The sequence below is a fragment of the Leopardus geoffroyi genome, chromosome D1, assembly GCF_018350155.1.
Source record: "Leopardus geoffroyi isolate Oge1 chromosome D1, O.geoffroyi_Oge1_pat1.0, whole genome shotgun sequence".
In the NCBI taxonomy this organism is placed as follows: Eukaryota; Metazoa; Chordata; class Mammalia; order Carnivora; family Felidae; genus Leopardus; species Leopardus geoffroyi.
Genome location: NC_059329.1, coordinates 86,720,195 through 86,742,271, shown reverse-complemented (window position 1 = coordinate 86,742,271; position 22,077 = coordinate 86,720,195). Strand labels below are relative to the sequence as shown.

The 22,077-nt window shown below is 44.3% G+C and overlaps 1 long non-coding RNA gene across 1 annotated transcript; it reads right to left on the bottom strand.

Moving 5' to 3' along the window:
* Window positions 1–4,051: 4,051 nt before the first annotated feature.
* LOC123602600 lies at window positions 4,052–7,218 on the bottom strand. Its single transcript, XR_006714522.1, has 3 exons — window positions 6,950–7,218; window positions 5,485–5,592; window positions 4,052–4,248 (listed from the first exon to the last, which is right to left on the bottom strand). It is a non-coding gene; the product is annotated as an uncharacterized LOC123602600 (long non-coding RNA).
* Between the last annotated feature and the right edge of the window lie 14,859 nt (window positions 7,219–22,077).

The following is a 22,077-nucleotide window of genomic DNA, read 5'->3' as shown; positions in this document are numbered from 1 at the left end:
AATCTCAGGCATGGATTATGGGAAACAACTCAAGGGAGCGCTCTAGATGGGAACCCATGGAGGCCAGGTAACACACAAATTGGGAAAAGTACCTGAGGGATATGATGCCATATCATAAAAGTGTGAGTCTGATTCATTTCTTGATGCGTGGCCGGCCCGCCTCTAGGGGTCTCCCCCTTTGAGGAGTTCTTAGTGACTTCAAAGGCCAAGTCAACATACTGGAGAGGGGAGCAGGGGGAGGGTGGAAAAGGGTGTTTGGGTTTCAAGTTATGAACATAGGGTCACCAAGAGAACCCACATTTGGAGGATGGTTGCTTTTTTATGTCATTATTTACACTGTGTGCCTGCTGTAGGTTTTGGGGCACAGACACTTTCTGGAGGACTGAACCTGGCTGTCAGGCCTTCAGACAGGGGAGGAAGCCTCACTAGCAGTGGGAATCGAAGGAGGAGCTTTTGCTCTTTCTCAGTCCCCAGATGGTGGCACATGTGACAATGAATTGTTACTATTTCAAACAACTCTTCCTTTGCCTTGTTTCTCCGGCCACGTGCCAGCATCTTCAAGTGTGTTTCAGCCAGTTCAAAAACACCAGAGTAGTTTGAGCAGGTAGGTGAGAGGTGGCTTCAGTCAATCTTTTTAGCTGTATTTCGGGCCAATCCCCATCACGTACCATTTTGACAACAGCCAAATGGCACATTTTCCATTCTGCAAAAAACACTGTGGGTTTCACACCTAGACCTTTGGATACACCACTCCCTCTGCTTGTAATCTTTTCCTCCTTTCTACTCATCCTTCGATTCCTGGCTAAAGTATATCACCTCCTCCGGGAAGCCACCCTAGATTGCTCCAGTCTAGGTCTGGTTTCCCTCCTATGTGCTTTGACAGCACCTACTCAGTCCTTCCTCATACCGTTTATCACTCTGTAATTGCTGATCTCCTTCTCTCCCCTACTAAACTGGAAAGTCTGTGAGTGGCCATGTCTCCACTGTTCCATTTATCACAGTGCCTGGAAGAGAGGAAGTGCTCAATATTTACTGTTGTGCAAATGCACAGATGAATATTACGTGTGCCTAGAAAGGGGCCTGGCCCCTGGTGTGTGTTCAGTAAAGGTTTTTGTAATGAATTGGTATCTGGTGCTTGTTTCTCTGGCGAGGTTAGAAAGTGGTGGAGCTCTTGAAGGAAGACCCCCCGCCCTGGAAACCCCCAGAACCCCCCGCAAACCAGGAGATGAGACGCTCTGCCTAGGTCCCGCCCTCTTTTCCTGGAGGAGTAAAGTTGTGGCCTCCACGGCAGCTTGCTAGTGCCCCGCTTTCATCATGCTTCTGCTTCTCTCACTTCTCTTGACTTGATAAATAGAATTGAACCTTCTGGTCTGAAAGGTGCTGCCTTATTGATTCAAAAGCTGGCAACAGTGACCCCGGCACAGAAACATTTCCTGGGGATCAAGTAACCAGCTTCTCTCAGCCCTCATCAATCTGCAGGCTGGCTACACGTCCACTTACTCTAGGACTTACTACCTGAACCCTAACCCTATGTCCCCCAGGCCAGGGGATGGCCCAGATAATTTACTATCATCTTGATTTCCCAGGGCTGTAATTTAGAAGCGCTTGCTGTTGGAGGCAAAACAAAGCAATGCTTTGGCTCACTCAGGGTTCTGAGTGGTGCTCCTTTCATGGGATTAAATAATAATCCCAAGTCAAAAATGCTTTTTACACAAATCTCCTTATCTGGCTTCCATAAAAAGCTGGAGATAATCATGAATATGTCCAGTTCATAAATGAGGGAATAAGCTAATAGAAACTGAATAGATTGTCCTCTGGCTTGGGATGCAATACCACTCTCGGTGATCATAAGTAAGACAGTGTTAACATTCGGTTCTTTAGTGTTCACTGTGTGCCCATCTAACACGTGATATAGATAATCTGATTAAATTGTCGCACCAATATTATAGATTACGTATTACTATTAAAAATTTTTGGGGCGCCTGGGTGGCGCAGTCGGTTAAGCGTCCGACTTCAGCCAGGTCACGATCTCGCGGTCCGTGGGTTCGAGCCCCGCGTCTGGGCTGATGGCTCAGAGCCTGGAGCCTGGAGCCTGTTTCCGATTCTGTGTCTCCCTCTCTCTCTGCCCCTCCCCCGTTCATGCTCTGTCTCTCTCTGTCCCAAAAATAAATAAACGTTGAAAAAAAAAAAATTAAAAAAAAAAAAAAAGAGTGCACTTGTCATGATGAGCACTGAGTAAGTATAGAATTGTTGGACCACTATATTGTACGCCTGAAACTAATATAACACTGTATGTTAATTATGCTGAAATTAAAATAAAAAAAAACACATCCACAGCAAAAAAAATTTGTTTTGAGTATAGTTGACATACAGATTATGTATTATTTTCATCTGACACTTGCAGATGTTGAATCTTAGAAAAGTTAAACAACTCACCCAGGATTACAAAGCCACTCAACGGTAGTGCCTGCAGTCTGCCTCCAGTCAACTCAGCTCCTGAACTGCTTCTCCTAGTCGTTACCCTGTGAACTCCATGAGGACAGGCACCACATCCACCTAGCCCTTCCTTGTGTCCTCGCTGCCGGAGGATGGTAGGGAGTAAGCGCCTGCTTCTTCTGCTCCCAAATCTGATGTTCTTTTAAACGTTCTGTTCGTGGGACTTCTGGGGGGCTCAGTCAGTTAAGCATCCAATTTCCGCTCAGGTCATGGTCTCACAGCTCATGAGTTCAAGCCCCGTGTCGGGCCCTGTGCTGACAGCTCAGAGCCTGGAGCCTGCTTTGGATTCTGTGTCTCTGTCTCTCTCTGCCCCTCTCCCGCTTGCACTCTGTCTTTCTCTCTCTCAAAAATAAATAAATATTAAAAAAAAATTTTTTTTTAATTTTTTTAACGTTTATTTATTATTGAGAGAGAGAGAGACACAGAGAGTGAGCAGGGGAGGGGTAGAGAAAGGCAGAGACACAGAATCTGAAATAGGCTCCAGGCTCTGAGCTGTCAGCACAGAGCCCGACGTGGGGCTCGAACTCACAAACTGTGAGATCATGACCTGAGCCGAAGTTGGTCACGCAACCAACTGAGCCACCCAGGCGCCCCTAAAAAAAATTTTTTTAAACGTTCTGTTCTGCTTCAAAGAAGGCAATGGAGAAGGTAGATCTGTGCCATGTACAAGCAGGCCAGAGAGGCCCATTTCCCATCCATCACCAAGGCTTTCGATCATCTGGGCCTCAGTGAGCTCAACATCAGAATCGTCATAATCAGAGCCGCCATTTATCAAGCACTAACCACATACGCAGCACACTCCCAGGCACTCTGTGCGCGAGCACTGACTGGTCCTCTGCACCACCCTGCAAGGGAGGCAGTATTATTTCTGACAGAGGTCAGTTGTGATTCAGAAAGCTGAAGTAATGTGGCTAAAGTCATACAGTCACTAAGTGGTAGAGCTGGGATGGAACCCACATTAATGCCAGAAATAGACTCCTCAATGTTACCCTTCTCTTTTTAAAAACAGCTTTCCTGAGATAGAAGAAACCACACAATATGTCTATTTATTAAGATTCACTGGCTTTTAGTATAGTCACAGAGTTGTGCAACCATCACCACAATCAGTTTGGGCATATTTTTGTTACGCACCCCCCCTGCAAAAGAAACCCCTTCCCATTTGTCTCTCTACTACCCCCACCCACCCCACTCCCTCAGCCCTCAGAAACCACCAATCTACTTTGCCTCTATAGCGTTGCCTATTCTGGACATTTCATATAAAGGGAATCATGCAATATGTGTTCCTTTGTGACTGTCTTCTTTTACTTAGTCTAATGCCGTCAAAGTTCATCTCTGTTGTAGCAGGTATCAGAACTTCCTTTTTTCTGCTCAGTAATATCCCATTGTATGGTTATACCACATTTTATTTATCCGTTCATCAGCAGTTAATGGACATGTGGGATGTTTCTGATGTTATCTCCCTTTCCCACCCCATTTGCCTCCCAGGGACGGTTCTCAGGACCAAATAAAAGTTAGGCAAGAAAGCATTTTCTAACTCTCAAGTAGGAGGCGGCCGATTTTATTGAGCTGATGGAAACAAATGAGGGCGAGTTGGCTTATGTTTGTTTATTTGTTTCCAACGAAGGCCAGCAGATCCTGCAGGGGTAGTTGGAAATTTGGTCCTGGCAGAAGAGCTGTGTCCTTATCGTTGCCAGTGCCTCTTCAGCATGCCATTCTGGGATAATAGTTTCTATCTTGACTTTTATTTTTTTGCTGTAAAACAAATGATAGCAAGTGGCTCTTTAAGGGAATAGTTTTTATGTGGAATGATTCAAAAGTCTGGCATCTAACTTTAATGGAAAACAGATCTATCTTCTGCCACTAAACTAGGGAATTGTTGACTGGAAATAATCTTACTAAACCAATTAAAAAAACTCTTCATGGATCTTTCTCATCAGCAGCTCAGCAATTCATATATCTTTCAGATATCAGAAGGGGCTAATCGTGTGTGTGTGTTACTAAGGAATCCATTGACTATATTTTGTAAACACACTTAGATGAATCCAAGAAGAAAACCAGGACAGTTAGGAAACTTGCATCCCTCTCTTCTTCCTTATCCTGGGGTGAAATGAAACAGAAGTGGGAGACGATGTTCTTTTCCTCATGTTAATTTAGCAAACGAGGACTTGTTTCAGCTACGTCCTATAAAGATTGCATATGCTGTACGAGTATTTCTCGTACATAACACACTTCGGGGTTAGGTTTTTCAGCAACCAATCCGAAGGCAGTATACAAATATCCACGTAAAATCTTCCCTGTTTTCAGCTAAAGGGTGCTTCTATTATTTTCAAAAGGGTCTCTACACAATTCGACAGATTTATTGAGTGCTGACTGCGTCTGGCAAAGGACATGGAGACAGGCCCATAGAGAGGTGCCAGCCAGAGCATAAGAAAAGTGACATCAAGACAGGAACGCAGGACGAGAGCGGGCGGGGGTTGAGGGGGAAGGGTCTATATGGGCAGGAACACTAACAACTAATACTTCCGTTTCTACATTTTCTGTTTGCTAGACACTATGCTAAACACTTTACACGTATTTTCTGGCCCAGTCACTGCAATTTAAGGGTGGTGTGCCCTAACCCCTCTTTGAGGGTGGAGACTGACTTGCCCAAGGTATCGGGCCAAGGTCCTAACCACTGCTCAAACCACCTCTCAGTCAAACAGAAACCAGTCTATTCAGGACACTCCATATCAGAAAGTAGATAATGATTTTTTTTTTTTTTTAAAGGAAAATGAAGTCAGATTTTCTCACCAAAATTATACAATTTAGTTCTGAAATCTGAGTGTTGAACATGCAGAGATCGGAGTTTTACATGTTTACCCTTTCAGCATTCTTGGGCTGGGCATGTTATTTCAGTGGCCCCAGGCAAGGCTGGGAACTGGATGACTTTTATCTGTGATACTCCCACACCACACCCCTTCTCCAGCGTTTGGGCCCCTTCTCTCTCACCTTTCACGGTACCATCCGGCTGCCATTACATCCAAGCTGTCCTATGTTCCAGATCTGATACGTGTTTCCTTAGATGAAAAAGGAAGTAGACTCCGGAGCTGGAAAAGACTGGGAGACATCATCTGGTCTCACTCTCCCATTTTGTGGGTGAGGAAAACTGAAGCCCAGAGAAGTGAATCACTCCAACTCACAGAGCTGGACAATAGGTCTCTGGTGAATTGTTCCTCCGTGTGTGTAACTGTGTTGGTTTTTGGAGAAACATAAAAGGGGCCCAAAGAACTCCCCTGGGTCTGGGATGAAGACCACTGGCTGTTCTTAAGATGATTTAGGTGATGTTCAACAGCATTTAACTTCTCTGTCAATCCTTCTGGTTTAGGTCAAGGAGACAATTTCCATTTGGCCCTGCCTTTAACACCTAACACTTGGTAATCTCTCTTTTTAACAAAAAGAGAACAAAGCTCAGGCTCAGTGCCTTTGGCTGACAGCTACTAGCTCCTAATAACATTGTATTGTTTTCATTGTATTTACTATTACGTCTCTATTTTGGGCAAGTGACACTGACTTTCCATTTACACTACTGAGCAAAGTTTTCCCTAAAACGTATCCATTTGTTTTTTAAAATAGGTCTAAACCATTAAGCAAGTAATGCAGATGGTTCACAAATATGACAAAAATCTTCACAATGGTAAGCAAATGCCTTAAAAGCAAGAGATGTTGCTGTAAACCATTTGAGTGGCAACGATTTGGGGCCCTACACAGGCCCCTGAGGTAAACATATCGCAGATCACACTGCCCAGCCCCTTGCCTACTTTGAGAAGGGTCATCTTTGCCTGAGGATTGGGAATAAATTGATGAATCACTTAGCACCGTCCACCCCTTGCCCCATGATTCTACCGCTACCAGTGGGCTTCTCTGTTGTGGGCTCATCCGTAGCTCTGCCCCTTCACTCCCACTTCTCCCTCCAGTCCTGCAATGGCCTCCAGGTTTCCCTCTCTTCTCCTTATAGACAGAGACACGAAAGATGGCAGCGGACTCACAGGGAATTGCTTCACATTGAAGAATGGTGATTCACTGTGGCCTCCTTGAACAAGCTTGGGTGAATGAAAAAAGGTTGCGCCCCATAGTGGAACAATGCTGGTGTGGGGGCTTCTGGCCCTGCCTCCTCTGAACTTGAAGGGCCTTATAGGGCAAGTCCCTCTCTGTCTCTAGGCCTCCGTTTCCTCATCTTGGAGCAACTGTCCCATCAGCCCCGAAACTCTGAGTTCAAATGATCTTTCCTCCATTTACCTGACCTCTTTGCTTGCAGGGAAGGTGGGCTGAAGAAAGGAGGAAGAAGGAGAAAGGATGTGGTGAGGACACCAGGAGTTTCCCGACTGGTGAAATGAGAGAGTTGTGTGTAGATAGGGGCCCAAATGCATAGAGTTGTTGTGAGGATTAATTAAGATAATGTCTGAAAATGTCTTACCACAATACCCAGCACACAGTAGGTTCATAAATGTGGTGGCTAGTCTCATTGTCATGGGTTTGCTGAAGAGGTGAGCCAGCTTCTAGAGACAGGGGAGGCTGCTGAGGGGCGGCAGGCTTCACCCAGGGTTGGTGTATGAAGGAGTCACATCTCATGCTGGCTTCTCCCAGGGCTGGACTGGAGACCGGGCCGATTCCCTTGCCCTAGGTCTGACCAGGGATAGAGGGTACAGTCAGAAAAAAAAGAACCAGGGAGAGAGTGAGGGGAATAGAGGCCTCTGTGCAGAGAGAGAGGGAAAAAAAAAAAAAAAAAAAAATGACAAGGAACCAGTCAAAGGTCAGGAAATCAATTTTTTTCTCCTTACAGATCTATAAGTTTAGAGGCTTGTAAAGGTCAACGTTGTCCTTTTAAAGTACCTCCAGGATTTACATCCTGAGTAACACTTGGTTTCCTCCATGGTAAACATGAAGATCCAATTAGTTTTCCCTATAATTCAAAGAGATCCGAGAAACAGGGACCTTTCCGGTCGGGAGTCAGCTTGGCTATAAAGTTTCTTGCTACACTATTCTGAGGATGAACTTTAATCCATATCTTATCTCCTGTTTGAAAATGAACATCCCTTCTCTTCTTATCATAATGTTTCTGCTTTCTTTTTCACTTTTTTCCCCTTTCCTGAGAAGATTTGGCCATATTCCTTTTTGGCAATTAGAGTAAATTCTTCATACTTAGTTATTTGCTGCACTCAGTTACCTTAAGAATTTTTCTCCCTGACTTGACTCCAGAAGGCATTTTAAGGTCCTGTCAAAGCAGAATGTTGCTGGAACCCAAGCTTTCTGGGCCCTGATTCTAAGTCTTTTACAGTGATGTGAAACGGGGATCACTGAATATTTCTCTTTTTTATGGCTTCCCTGACCAGGGATGAAGTCACTGATGCAACCGTTCCATGAACCCTGCTTAGAGGCTGCTTCTCAGTCTCTCGGTTTCTCCCTTTTCCTCTGGGTCTACTAATCCATCCTGGTCTTTCCTGGGGGGCCAAGGGGGTGGGGTGGCAACTGCCAAATACAAACATGCCCCAGGCTGGGCTTCCTCCTCATGCTGGGCGTGGTGCTAATGTGCTGTCATGAAGGGTCTCATTCTGGATTCCTGGGGTAAGGGGATACAGAGGGTGAGAACCTCCTTTTGTGGAGGGTGAAAATTAATAGTGTTTAAATACTCCACATCCTTCTGAAAGGCAGGACTGAGCTTTGAGTAAGAGATCTGTGTGAGCTAAGGAGTTGTGGGGCCTTTTTAGAAACCTGGAGGAATCTTATTTTGCTCTCTTTTGACTAAAAGAAGAGGAGTGAGCTCTTTAACAATGAGATGATATCGTGTAGAAAGACCATTGGGAATATTTGGTAGGAGACATCGGTCTCTTCAGAGCAATCCCTAGTTAACAGGGGACTCCTGATCACCATAAGAACCAACATCTACTGACTACTATGATGAACAGGCCTTAGCAGAGGCGCTTACGTGAATTATTTCATTTAATCTCAGAGCCACCTTATAAGACAGGTGCTGTTATCATCTCCATTTCACCTATACAGAAGCTAAAACACAGAGAAGCTAACCAATTTGCTCAAAGCCCAACCAAGTAAGTGGCAGGGCACAATACATGTGACAGTTCAGCACATCATTTTTTTCCTCTGGCTTTGGTGAGTGAAAAAAAGGATGAATGACCATACACCCTACCTAAGATGGTTGAGATATGGAGAGATGATTTTGCTTTTGCCTCTTTTTTTTTTTAATTTTTTTTTCAACATTTATTTATTTTTTGGGGGACAGAGAGAGACAGAGCATGAACAGGGGAGGGGCAGAGAGAGAGGGAGACACAGAATCGGAAACAGGCTCCAGGCTCTGAGCCATCAGCCCAGAGCCTGACGCGGGGCTCGAACTCACGGACTGCGAGATCGTGACCTGGCTGAAGTCGGACGCTTAACCGACTGCGCCACCCAGGCGCCCCATGCTTTTGCCTCTTAAGAGATTGCCATTTGGCTTTCCTCTTTGTTGCTTATCAGTCCAGATAAGAGTTGTATCCAATCAGAATTCATTCTGAAGTTGCAAAGAACAAAAGATGCAACTTAAACGGACTTTAATAAAGGAGATTTATGAGCTCATGTAACGGCCAGTCCAAAACTCGGGTGATACAGCACCTCAATGACGTTATCATGGACTTAGTTTCTTTATGTCTTTCTGTTCTGCCTTCTGTTTGCACTCCAGACTTCATATGTGAGTAGTTGAGACGGTGAGAGCACACTTCTTTTCTAGTATTCCAAGCAAGAATCCAAAGATTCATCCTGGTTGGACAATTTAAAGTTGCAGCTATTCCTTGAGTCAATTGCCACTCCAGGCCAGGAGAATGGAATTTGTTGATTGACTTAAGTCAACCAATAATCACCCCTGGAAATGGGGCAGAATCTGCTTCCACTGGCTACATGAAAGACACAGGAAGACTGGATACCCGAATAAAAATCTGAGTATAGTCAGGAAGGGGAGAGCAGAGAATGGTTAGTGGATAAATTATTCATAATTTACAAGTGGAACCTTTGAATTACTTAAAGATAAAGCATGTCTTTGGTTAAAAGTGATAGAATACCCAATGGCTGAAATATAGATTATTAGTCATACTTAGTATGAAATGTGAAGGTGGGCCATTCCAGTTGGTATGGAGGTTCAATGAGGTCCCTGGTAATCTGGACTTTTTCTGTTTTGTCACACTCAGTGTTTTAGCAACAGTCACAAATGGCGGCTAGAGCTCTAGGTATTACATTCTCAAATGTTAAGGAGGAAGCAGCTGTGACCCAAACAAGAAGGAAGCAGCAAGGATGAAAACAAAAGGACTCTCTTCCCACGAATCTTGTCTTTTACTGAGGTAGGAAAATCTTTCCCCAAATCCCCTCTTTCTCTTCCATCTGACTGGCCTTAACTGGATCGTATGGCTATCTAGCTGCAGAGAAGTCTGAGAAAGTAAATACCTGGAATTTTCAGTCTCTGTAGTGGGGAGCTGGTGAGGAAAAAGTAGATTGAGAATGGCCTTGGGTAATCATCCAGTAATGTCTTGTTTTGGTAATTTTGTGCTAACAAAGTAGGGGCTGTGTCCTAAGATTCTGTTAGTATCCATTACAGAGAACATTACCAAGATCTGGCTTAAGGCTTTTTTTAGTAAAACCCTGACTCACAGGTAGTTAGCTTTTATCCATACTACCTTTGATGTGTATTTATTTTTGAGAGAGTGAGAGACAGAGTGTGAGTCGGGGAGGGGCAGGAGGAGGGGCAGGGAGACTGGGAGACACAGAATCCAAAGCAGGCTCCAGGCTCCGAGCTGTCAGCACAGAGCCCGACGTGGGGCTCAAACCCACAAACCTGACCATGACCTGAGCTGAAGTCAGACCGACTGGGCCACCCAGGCGCCTCATCCATACTACCTTTGAATACGAAGTTCAATGTAGCATTAGGTATTCAAGTATTGACAAGAGGCTTATCAGAAGCAAATTTAGGCAGCACCCTACTTCACATTGTCAGCAGTAAATTAACACCTCACACTTAATTAAAAATCAGATGTCTAAAGAAACCTTACAAAAACTGGAAATTCCAATATAGACGGTTAATTAATCTGAAATTTGTGGGGTTTTTTTCTAGATGGAAAAAATATTTCTCTGCTAATTAATTGCCTAATCTTCGGGGCTCTAAGCTCGCTCTCAAAGTACATTACAAATATCCTATCACTCAATAAATTGCAGCTAGTATCAGCAAAATATTTTTGGCTTATTTGAGGACTAGAGCAACAAGGCCAAGAAAGTGACTCAATAGATTAAGGAAACGGTAGAGTGAAAGATGCTGAGAACAATCTGATTACACACACATACATCTATTATGTTTTCAGTTTCAAACTATTCCAACTTTGGACATTTTTTTTTTCCCCTTCTGACTTCCTTTGAAAAACGACATGAGCAAATTTTTCACTGCAGTTGGAAGCAGACTCTGTTAGAAGAAAGAGGCCAGTACACCGGGAAACTGTGACAAATGTATCTGCTAGGAGGAAAGAAAAACTTGAAACATTCAGAGAGCTAAGGATCCAGGAGTAATTGCCGTTTGGCTGTGCAGGGCCGATGTAGACTTACATTTAGTACTGACTCACAACCAACATTTCATGGTGCTTTAGCATTTATGAGGCATTTTTACTTACACTGCCAATTGGCCCAGGCTCTAATAAATCTCCACTAGAGCATATTTGGTATGTACAATTACACAGGGATGTAATAGGTTTTATTTTTGGCACCCCAGCAGTTTATTCCCCATCTTCCCTTTTCTGGCAGCTGATTCAGGCCTAGCCAAATCATAGTACCCATTCACCTGAACCATAGGAGGACCACTCAGGGTCTTCCCCTGGGATTTTGATGAATAGCCAATAAAGTTATCCACCCACCCCATCAGCACCGTATGTTGCAAAGCTGGAAGGGTAAGACTGGAGCTACAGAGGGGAGCAATGGAGATGGAGAGAGCTTAGCATCACTCTGGACCCAGGATCAATCTTTGCCTGAAGCCAGTCTCTTGGGATGTCTTAGGTGAACCAAAATTCTTTTTCTGGCTTACCTAGTTTGGCTTGAGTGTCTGTCACTTGCATAAGGAGTCCTGATTGATACCACTGTTTACACAAGCTACAATCCGTCTTTGCAGGTTCAGCTTGAATTGAGCCTCCTTGACGAAGCCTTCCCCAGTGACTGCCCCCTAGCCATTACTCTTTCCAGTAGCCACCCGCTCACTGACTCTACCAAACAATTGGAATGGTGTTGAATACAATCACAATATTCTCTGATTTTTCTTTTTTTTTAAAAAAATTTTTTTTTTTCAACGTTTATTTATTTTTGGGACAGAGAGACAGAGCATGAACGGGGGAGGGGCAGAGAGAGAGGGAGACACAGAATCGGAAACAGGCTCCAGGCTCTGAGCCATCAGCCCAGAGCCCAACGCGGGGCTCGAACTCACGGACCGCGAGATCATGACCTGGCTGAAGTCGGACGCTCAACCGACTGCGTCACCCAGGCGCCCCTATTCTCTGATTTTTCAAATGTCTTTTCAGTTGTATTGTAAAGTCTTATGGGATTGGATAGTACAGTCCCCAATAAAGAAACAGAAGTTCTAAAAGTTTTTTCGGAAGTTGTTTGGTTAGAACTTGAGCTACATTTCTCTGGAGAAGTAATATTAGCAATGGGTGAGTTCCTAGGCTAGCTCACGAAAGCCTATTTTATGAAAATGTGTGACGATGACAGAGGATAATAGAAGAGGCATATAGAAAACTACTGCTTGAAAAAAAGTAAGTTCGATTTGAGAAAACCAGGAGGGAGAAACAGATTATCTGAAGGAGTTTGGAGTTGTGTTAGTTTTTTTTTTTTTTTAATTGGTTTTTATTTTTACCAAACTTCCATGTCCACATGGTTTGAAGAGTCAAAGAATTCGACAAGGCTTATCACCAAAAATAGCGGTTTCCAAACCATTCTGTCTCTTCAATTTTAAAAAAAAGTTTTAACATTTATTCATTTTTGAGAGACAGAGAGAGACAGAGCATGAGTGGGAGAGGGGCAGAGAGAGAGGGAGACAAATTCTGAAGCAGGCTCCAGGATCTGAGTTGTCAGCACAGAGCCCCACATGACGCTCAAACCCATGAACCGTGAGATTCTGAACCGGGAACCTAAGCCAAGCTTGGATACTTAACCACCAAGCCACCCAGGCACCCCTCTGCCTCCTCAATTTTAAAAAGATGCTGCATTTAAATTTTTTAGTTGTTTATTTGGGTACTTAACACATGTGTCTAAGCCACTTCTTGATTTTTCTCTTTTCGGCATTGTCTACTGACTTCCATTAAAGCATATAAGAATTTAGCTTTCACAATCATTTGCACTGCCCGCCCCCGCCCCCCCCCAGCTGGTACACACCACCCACCTTCTCAGTGTAATTCCATCATGATTTTGGTTCCATCAACGTTTAGCGGTCACATTGTCTTGACGAGATACATGCCGTTCACTGCCGAGCCATGCAGTACAAAGGAGTTCTGAGATTATTTTTTGATTTCTGTCCCAACTTGAAGTTTCCCCCCAAATAATGATCATCTTATTTGTTTGTTTGCTTAGGTTTTCACATCATTATTAATTTAGCCTCAAATTCTCTCCCGGTTGGCTACATACCTTCTCAATAAGTTCAAAAAAACACTATGTCTTTCATCAATTCATCTTTTGGGAGACATCACACCCAGAACCTTGTGACCTGCTCGGGGTTCTAGAATGGTTGTTCTCTGTGCCTACCGCACAGCTGCTATCTGAGGACACCCTATTATTATCCTGGGGATCCTTTTACCTTACTCTTGAATTAGGTTTCTTGCTTCCTGTATCCCAGCTTTCCTCTTTCTTGCTCTACTCCCTCATTTTGGCGGCATACCTTCTCCTCTAGTACCTTTTTTTTTCTTTTGGGAAACACAGCATAAAATTTATCAGTCTAACCATTTATAAGTGTAAAGTTCAGTGGGATTAAGTATATTGACATTGTGAAACCATCACCACTGTCCATCTCCAGAGCTCTTTTCATCTCCCCAGACCGACACTCTGTACCCATTAAACAACAATCCCTGTTCTCACCTCCCCACACATCCTGGCAACCAATGTTCTATTTTCTGTCTCTATGCATTTGACTATTCTAGTCATTTAAGTGGAAATATAATACTTGTCCTTAAGAAAGTGTATATGAAAGGTATATTTCTTGAGAACATGCATATCTAAAAATGTCTCTGGGGTGCCTGGGTGACTCAGTCAGTTGAGTGTCTGACTCTCGATTTCGGCTCAGGTCGTGATCCCAGGGTTATGGGAGCGGGCCCTGCATGGGGCTCCTTGCTGAGTGTGGAGCCTGCATAAGATTCTCTCTCTCTCTGCTCCACTCCCCAACTTGCACTTTCTCGCTTGTAAAAAAACAAAAAAACAAAAAGTTTAAAAAATGTCTTTATTTCTCACTGATTGATAATTTGGCTGGATATACAAATTTGTGCTCATTGTACTTTTCCCTTCTAATTTTGAAAGCACTGTTTCAGTATGATATACCAATTAGATCATGGACTCTGGAGCCAGACTGCCTGGTTCCAATCCCAGCTCTTACCATTTATTCACTGTGCTATTTGGGCAAATTTGTACTTTGCTCCCTTGTACCTCAGATTTCTCACCTGTAAAATGGAGATCGTCATAGTACCTATGTCATAGGGCTGTGGTAAGGATGAACTGTAAAGCACTTACTTTAGTACAGTAGAGTTAAAGTCTACCCTGAATATCAGCCACCACTGCCTTCCAACTTGTAGTGTTGTCAAGGAGTCTGAAGCTGTTTTGATTCTTGATCCTTTCTAGGTCACTCATTTTCTTTTTCTTTAGAAGTGGCTAAAAGTCTATTTGTACCACTATTCTGAAATTTCATAATGATGTTCTTTAGTGTAGGCTCATTTTAAATCATTTTTTCCTGAGCACTCAAGAGATTTTTTCAGTCAGGAAACTCATGTCATTCAATTTGGGGAGATCCCATTGATTAATGAAACAATTACGTATTTAATGATCCAGTCTTTCCTTTTTTCCCATGTATTTTCACCTATATCTTTTATGCCTTATATTTTCATATATTTAATGTTGAAGAGCTCTGCCTCGTTCTTATGTCCTTTTTTTAAAAATAGCCTGTTCTTGTTTGATAGATTCATATCTTCTTTTACCTCTCTGAGGATTGTAATTAAAAAACCACTTTTCCCCTGCTCCTTTTATAGTCTTCATTTTCTCTGTTCTTACCACATCTTTAATATTAGAATCTTCCTTCTAACATCTGGTGATTCTTGGTATCTGCCAAGTAGGCAGAAAAACACTGATTAGAAGCTCTGTGTGTGGATGGGTTTTGTCAACTGTGGGTTTCACCACGAAGCAGTTTTTTTTTTTTTATGTTTTTATTTATTTTTTGAAGGAGAGAGAGAGAGAGACAGAGTATGAATGGGGGAGGAGGAGAGAGGGAGACACAGAATTTGAAGCAGGCTCCAGGCTCTGAGCTGTCAGCACAGAGCCCAATGCGGGGCTCAAACTCACAAACTGTGAGATCATGACCTGAGCTGAAGTTGGTCGCTCAACAGACTGAGCCACCCAGGCGACCCTTACCACAAAGCAGTTTTACTGGATCTGATCAGGAGCCGTTCATGTCACAGAGAAGAAATCTTGCAATCTCCTCTCTGGAGGACGTATATCAGGCTTCCAGCCTGCTGGGAAAGAGGGTTTGGGCAGTATTTACATTTTAATTTCATCCTCTTGTTTTTTAATGCACTTTCCCTTTCTAGAAAGTAAGCCTTCAGTGTTTTTGCTGCCGCGGAGGACAGTAACCCAGCTGTAATGACCTGGAGAGGATATCTAGTTACTCTTCAACAGATTTCCAACCAAAGCTCTGTTTTCTGCTCTATTTCCCAGTTCTGTACTTCAAACTGGGATTCTCTTTTGGTGTTCGTATCACTCATTTAGAAGTTGCTTTCGTGGGTCTTCTGTCAGTGCCACTAGACTTTTTTTTTTTAAACAAGAAGGGAGCAATTGTTCATGCTGCTGTTTTCACTTTACTCACCAAGAACATCTTTCCAGGTCAATAAATATTCTCTGAACTATGTTAATAGACGTCTTGTATTCCTTCATATAAATGTGCCATTATTTATTTAATCAAGTTTTTACTGCTGGGCAAATTTAGGTTATTTCCAAATTCTTCGGGTGCCTAGGTGGGTCAGTCAGGTAGTGATTGACTCTTGATTTAGGCTCAGGTCATGATCTTGCATTTCTGTGCTGGTGGCACAGAGCCTGCTTGGGATTCTGTCTCCCAGTCTCTCTGCCCCTTCTGCACACACACACACACACACACACACACACACACACACGCACACACACGCACTCTCTCTCTCAAAAATAAATAAATGAAACTTAAAAAAAACCCTACAACAAATTCTTTATAAGCAAGAACGTGTTAAATGTTTTTGTTGCAAAAATTCTGTCTACACCCTTAATTATTTCCTCAAATTCAATTCACTGCTCCTTATGACAGTACCACTTTTGACAGGTCATTCATCCCATGAGGTGCTTTGTGAAATTATATACTTTTTGCAAACAAATATGTTTGGGATTGCTGACATTCTGTGTGGGTCAGTTTAAAAAGCTCCACAGCTGATTTTGTTGTACAGTTCAGTTTGGAAACCACCACAATCACAGACTCACTCCTATTTTACCCAGGAAAGCTGTGCTCATTGAGGCCTGAGTGAAGCAGAAGAAAAACCGGCAGGTGTCTTAGACCATGTGGGCTTGCTACAACAGAATACCATAGACTCAGTGGCTCATAAACAACAGAGATTTCACACAGTTCTGGAGGCTAGGATATCAAGGCACTTGATTTGGTGTTTGGTGAGAGCCCATTTCCTGGTTCACAGGGTCATTTATTAGCTGTGTCTTCACATGGTGGGAGGGGTAAGAAGCTTTCTGCAGCCTCTTTTCATAAAGTCACTAATCCCATTAGGTTCTGCCTTCATGACCTGATCACCTCCCAAATGCCCCACCTCCAAATACCATCAGAGTGGGGATGAGGTCTCAACATGAATTTGGGGAGACACAAACATTAAGTCAGTAGCAGCACTGCAGGAGGATGTCTGGCTCAGGATGACAAATAGCCCAACGTTAGTAGAAGGCACGCAGCATAACCCACCTACTTTTTTATCATCCGGATGTGCTCGGGGGCCTATACGGTGGGAAGTAATGCCTTTGGAATAATTTTATTTAAACAAATCCACGAATTAAGGCACAGTTTGTTTGGAAGCCAAACTTTGTAGCCTACACTCAACAAAAAAAGAATGTTTAACACTGTTGAGAATTTTGAGGGAGGCCTCTAGAGGGAAGAAACAAGCATCATTTCAGCAATGTCAATTAAAGGGCCAAATCTATTAATTCTCAAGCCTTAATGAGCAGAAATCTCACAAGACCAGCTTGTTAAAATGCAGATTCCTGGGCCTCATCATTCTTAATCTAACTGGTCAGCTATAACGTAGGCCCTAAATACTGAATCTGTAGTGAGGCTCTCTGGAAATCTGATCCAGGTAGTCCCTGGACTACGATTTGACAAATTGGCTTTAATGTTTCGCCAGGAATTACTAGGGTTGCTTGAACTGAAAACATCTCTAGAATTCTCGTTGGCTGTCACAGGATCTCGCGGGGGGGGGGGGGGGCGGTGAGGCTGAGAAAACTTTTCCCCATCAAACAGGGCATCAAGGCCAGAAGGCACGCTGGTGATCCAGTTTGGAGTGGTTTTCATGGAGCTGAATGTGCGGGCAAACGTTTGGGAAGTTAGGCCTTCTAACCGTCTGACCGACTGTTTCCTGGGGTTACTGAAAATTCATGCAACCCCTTTAGACAGCAAAGCTGTCGGGCTGGAAGCTACACAGAGCCTCGGAAAGGGCTTTTAAAAACAGTAATTAGAGAAAAGGAAAAAACAAGTCGGCTTGCCCTTTGGTCCCAGGAAGAGGAAATGGCCGCTCAAAATTTGGAACCATAGTTTTGGGAGTCCCTGTTGTCTGCCCCTTAACTGTTTGTAACCTAATAACGCTCCCCTTTCTTTCTTTCAGGCCCGCGGTCTCTACTCTGAATAGCTCTAGTGTCTGATTAAGGCGCCCACACTCGGATCTCTGACCCGCACAAATAGCCGACCGCCCACCCCCTCACGGGCTGGGCCGGGAGCCGGGGTTCAGGCCGAGAGGGGTAAAAGTCTCCCAGGACTTTCACTGCGCGCTTGAGAGGGGGCGCGGTCCTCGCCGGCCCAGTCCCGACGGCGGGTCGAAGGTCGCGGGCGGAGAGGCCCGCGCCGCGCAGCCCCGAGTCTCCCTGCTGCAGCTCAGGATCCGGGCGCCGGGCTGCCGCGTGCTTGGCGGGCGCACGGAGCGCTCGGGCCGCCGCGCCCCGCGCCCCGCGCCGGGCCCACCCGCTCCCTGGAGACGCGAGCGCCATCGGCCGCCCACGGTAAGCGCCAGGTGCCCCGCGGACGTTCCGGAAGCCGGCGGCGAGCGAGCTCTGCGGCTCCGCCGGCTCCTCCGCGCCCCGGCTTTCAAGCTCAGATCCGAGGCGGCTTCGCGGCTGCTCTTCCGCGCCTTCTCTTCCGCCGCGGGGCGAGCTGTGGTTTGGAGGCTTCCCCAGCGCGCGGACCACACTCTTGGGGCCGGGGCGCAGCGTCCCCCGACCCCGGCCTCACTTTTTGCCCTTACACACTTGGCCCTGGCACAGACAGGCTGCGTGTCTTCCTTGACAAGTACGCCCCGTTTGCCCGGCCAGGACGAGCTGCCCGCTTTCTCTTTGCTCAGCTCACGGATCCCTTCTAGAAAACACACCGGAAGGGGGAGTTTTGGGCCAAGCGCTGCCTTTTCTGTCCAAAACGCCCGCCTCCTGCACACCTGGTTTTAATAAGAGCCTAGGGAGAAATATGGCTAGGGGCTCGAAGGATCCCCAAGAAATTCCGTCCACAGAGAGAAAGAAGGGTGCACATGGGTTGCACGTGAGCAGACGCACTCAACTGTTACAAGGGTTTGTGAATACCTCGTGCACTTTTCAACTCTATTTGTAGTTGGGAGAGGATGTAAGTGGTAGTGATGTTGGAAATGGGATATTAACAGCAGTAAAGACCACATTTATTAACACTGAAGACGGGAAGATGGCACAGTTAGGCACAATGTATTCTTTTCTTCCCAGTTTTAATAACAAAACAGGAATTTTGAAAAACAACTGCCACCCCTTCCTGTACTCCCACCGGCTTAAGCCATGTGCACACGTATTTTTTTTTTTTTACATAGTTGCAATTAGGGGTACATGGCCTTCTTACTTCAAATTCTGGAACAAGGGAGGTAGATTACATCCCGACAGAACGGATGTCTTCATTAGTTCTAGGAGAAAGATCTTTCAGTGCATGAGCTGGAAGTTAAAGATTGTATCATGCTTTCAACCTATATTACAAAAGTTTAAAGGATAGACATGAAAGGCTTTTTAAAAAGATCCTTGTGAGACACATAAATGTAAATATATATTCACACACATTCTTTTTGCGTCTTCATTTAAAGCCAGGAACAATTTTTTTTTCCCAACATAGTTCTTTGATCTTTATACTCTTAAGGAAATAACTACCCTGTACTAGAATTTTGAAAGCACTAGTTTTTCATCATTTTTTAACCCCCTAATGAGTATTTAATCAGAGGCCTCAGGGTCTTGCACTTCTGTTCTCTCTGCCTGGAATGCTTTTCCCTTGCCTTTGCTTTGCTAGCTCCTCCTTATTTAGATCTTAGCTCATATCCATTTCCGTGCCCACCCACATGCTTGGACAAGGATATTTTGTGTTTTTCAAAGCACTAACCACGATCTGAAATTACTAATTGATTATTCCTGGCCCCTCACCGCGGTAATGTAGGGGACATTGCTGTTTTACTTGCTGTTCCATCCCAGAGCCATATCCCCCACTCCCAGAGTCTGCCAGGACTGGTATTTAGTGACTAAATTTACTGAAAACCCGATCATTGTAGTATAGTGTAGCCTTGGGAGCACTTGCTGAAATGTGACCCTGGAGGAAACATCTTTAGTCTCCTGTTGCCCACCCCTTTTTCCCCTTGGTGACTTGGGTGCAGCTGCTTTCTGATCTGCTGGCCCTTCTTGGGGCCCCACCCACAGTGACCCAGGCCAGCCCCAGGAAGTGGGCCCTGGAGGCAGATGGGGCCTCAGGCAGTTTTTCTGGGGCTGGATTTTGGACTAGAGAGTGGCTGGGATTCTCCCCCAGAGGCCTGGGACTGCTGGTCGCACAACCCCCCTGACCCTTTAGCACTTCCCAGTGCTTGGCTGTACGCATGAGGCTCCAAGGTTCGTGGTGGGAGCTGCTCATGAAAGATGCTCTGTTATTGTTGGACTCCAGGCACAGGGAATAATTAGGGGGGTGACATGCGCTAAAGCAGAGGTCTTTCCTTGTGGGCTGGGCTACAAGGCTGCAACTGGCCTGCTTGCTGGCAAAGGCCGTGGATTCCTGCAGATTCCTACGTGGTTCACTTCTCAGAGGAAGCCTTGATGAGGAAGAGGCTGGGAGCGGGGGCAGAAAGTTCGGAATTTCCCGTGGTTCCTTGGGGATTGATTGTTGTAGAGAACCACCGGGCCAACACCAAGGTGAAGTGGCTGGGCCTGCTTGCCTTTCCTCAAGGCCCCATGCGGCTCCCAGGGGCTTACAGCCTGCATGTTGAATGGGCAGAGCCGGAGCCTGCAGCTGTGGGAGGAACCAATGTTCTGGGAACTGTTGGGTGCCAGAGCGAGAAGTTTCTTAAGTTCCTCAGTGCTGAGCATGGTGCCTGGCACATGGTGGGTGTTTAGTAAGTGTTCGTTCAAGTACGAAGGATGAGAATGCCCTTAGCGCTGTGTTTCAAGCCTGAGTGTGTCCAAGAATGTAGACTCTGGAGGCTCACTGCCTGGGTTCAAATCCTGGCAGCTCCACTTATAAACTGTGAGCACACCATCATACTTCCCTGTGCCACACTCCGCATCTGCAGGATGCAGCTAATAATGTTCTCCACTTCGTGGGGTTGTTGGGAAGTCGAGATGTGGACGTTTTGGAAAGTACATAGAACAGAACCTGGTGCATAGTCATAGGGTTAGTGCTAAACAAAAATTAAAGATAAAATATGGAGAAGGTAACAGTTCCCTCATGGGGAATGGACAAAGAATGGAACCAGGGAGGGGCATATAAATTGTAATTGTCATTTTCTTAACCTGGGTGGGTACATAGGTTTTGTTATACTGCTATTCTGTATACTTTACACATATAAATGCTTTAATAACTGTTCAATATATAAAACATTAAAAATTCAGTGTATCCTGTACTGCATTTTAACACACTGAAGACTATTGCAGCATTAATTTGTACAACCTATCTTATTCTTGAACAACCTTATGAGGGAAGAACTATATTATTTCCAGTTTGTAGATCCAGAAACTGAGGCTGAATAACTTGCTTAAGGTCTGCACCGTTAAAAAAATTTTTTTAAATATTTATTTCTGTTTTTGAGAGAGAGAAAGAGAGAGAGCACAAGTGGGAGAGGGAGAGAGAGGGGTAGGTACAGGATCCAAAGCAGGCTCCAGGCTCTGAGCCATCAGCATAGAGCCCAATGTGGGCCTCAAACCCATGAACCGTGAGATCATGACCTGTGCTGAAGTCAGATGCTTAACTGACAGAGCCACCCAGGTGCCCCAAGTCTGCACTGTTAAATAGGAAAGCCAGGATTTAAATCAGAGTCTGGGTTCTTAGTTCCTGTGTATGGCTTTCTTAACGTGTCACAGATATAGCAGGTTGTATCAGAGCTTTAAAAAAATGGAATTCATTACTCTGCCTATGTCCACTCACATAAAATTGCACACTGAGACTTAGCTGTCAGAATTTTCAGTCATGTGAAACCAAGTCAAAATACAGAAATAAGCTGGATACAGAAATAGCTGACTGCAAATGGCCACTCCTGACCCTCTACTTCAAATTTTATATTCATTGAAACAGCCTCCTATTCTCATAGTTCACTTAATAATAAGAAATGTTATACATTTTAACTTAAAATAAATGTATACAAAATGAGATGTCACTTATATGTGCTTTACTCTGTATATAGAGCACATATAAAATCTTTATAAAACATATATTGGGATTCCATCTAAGATTTCATTAGAAAAAAGGTCTGGGATGCAAGAAAGAAAAAAAGAAAATTGACTATCACTGGCTTAAGGGTATAACTGAGGTTTAGGAATTTGATGGTGTGTGTTAAATTGTTATTCAACATTTTTTAAATGCTTTTATGTATGAAGCATTGTGTTATGCACTTAGGAAAACTAAGAGATGATAGAACAGTTTGATATTCAAAGTTGTTTGTAGTCCTTCAATATGTAATACATTAATATATAGTTGACTTTTGAACTATAGGGGTTTGAACTGTGTGGGTTCACATATATGTGGATATTTTTCGGTAAATATAATACAGAACTGTAAATGTATTTTCCCTTCTTTAATAA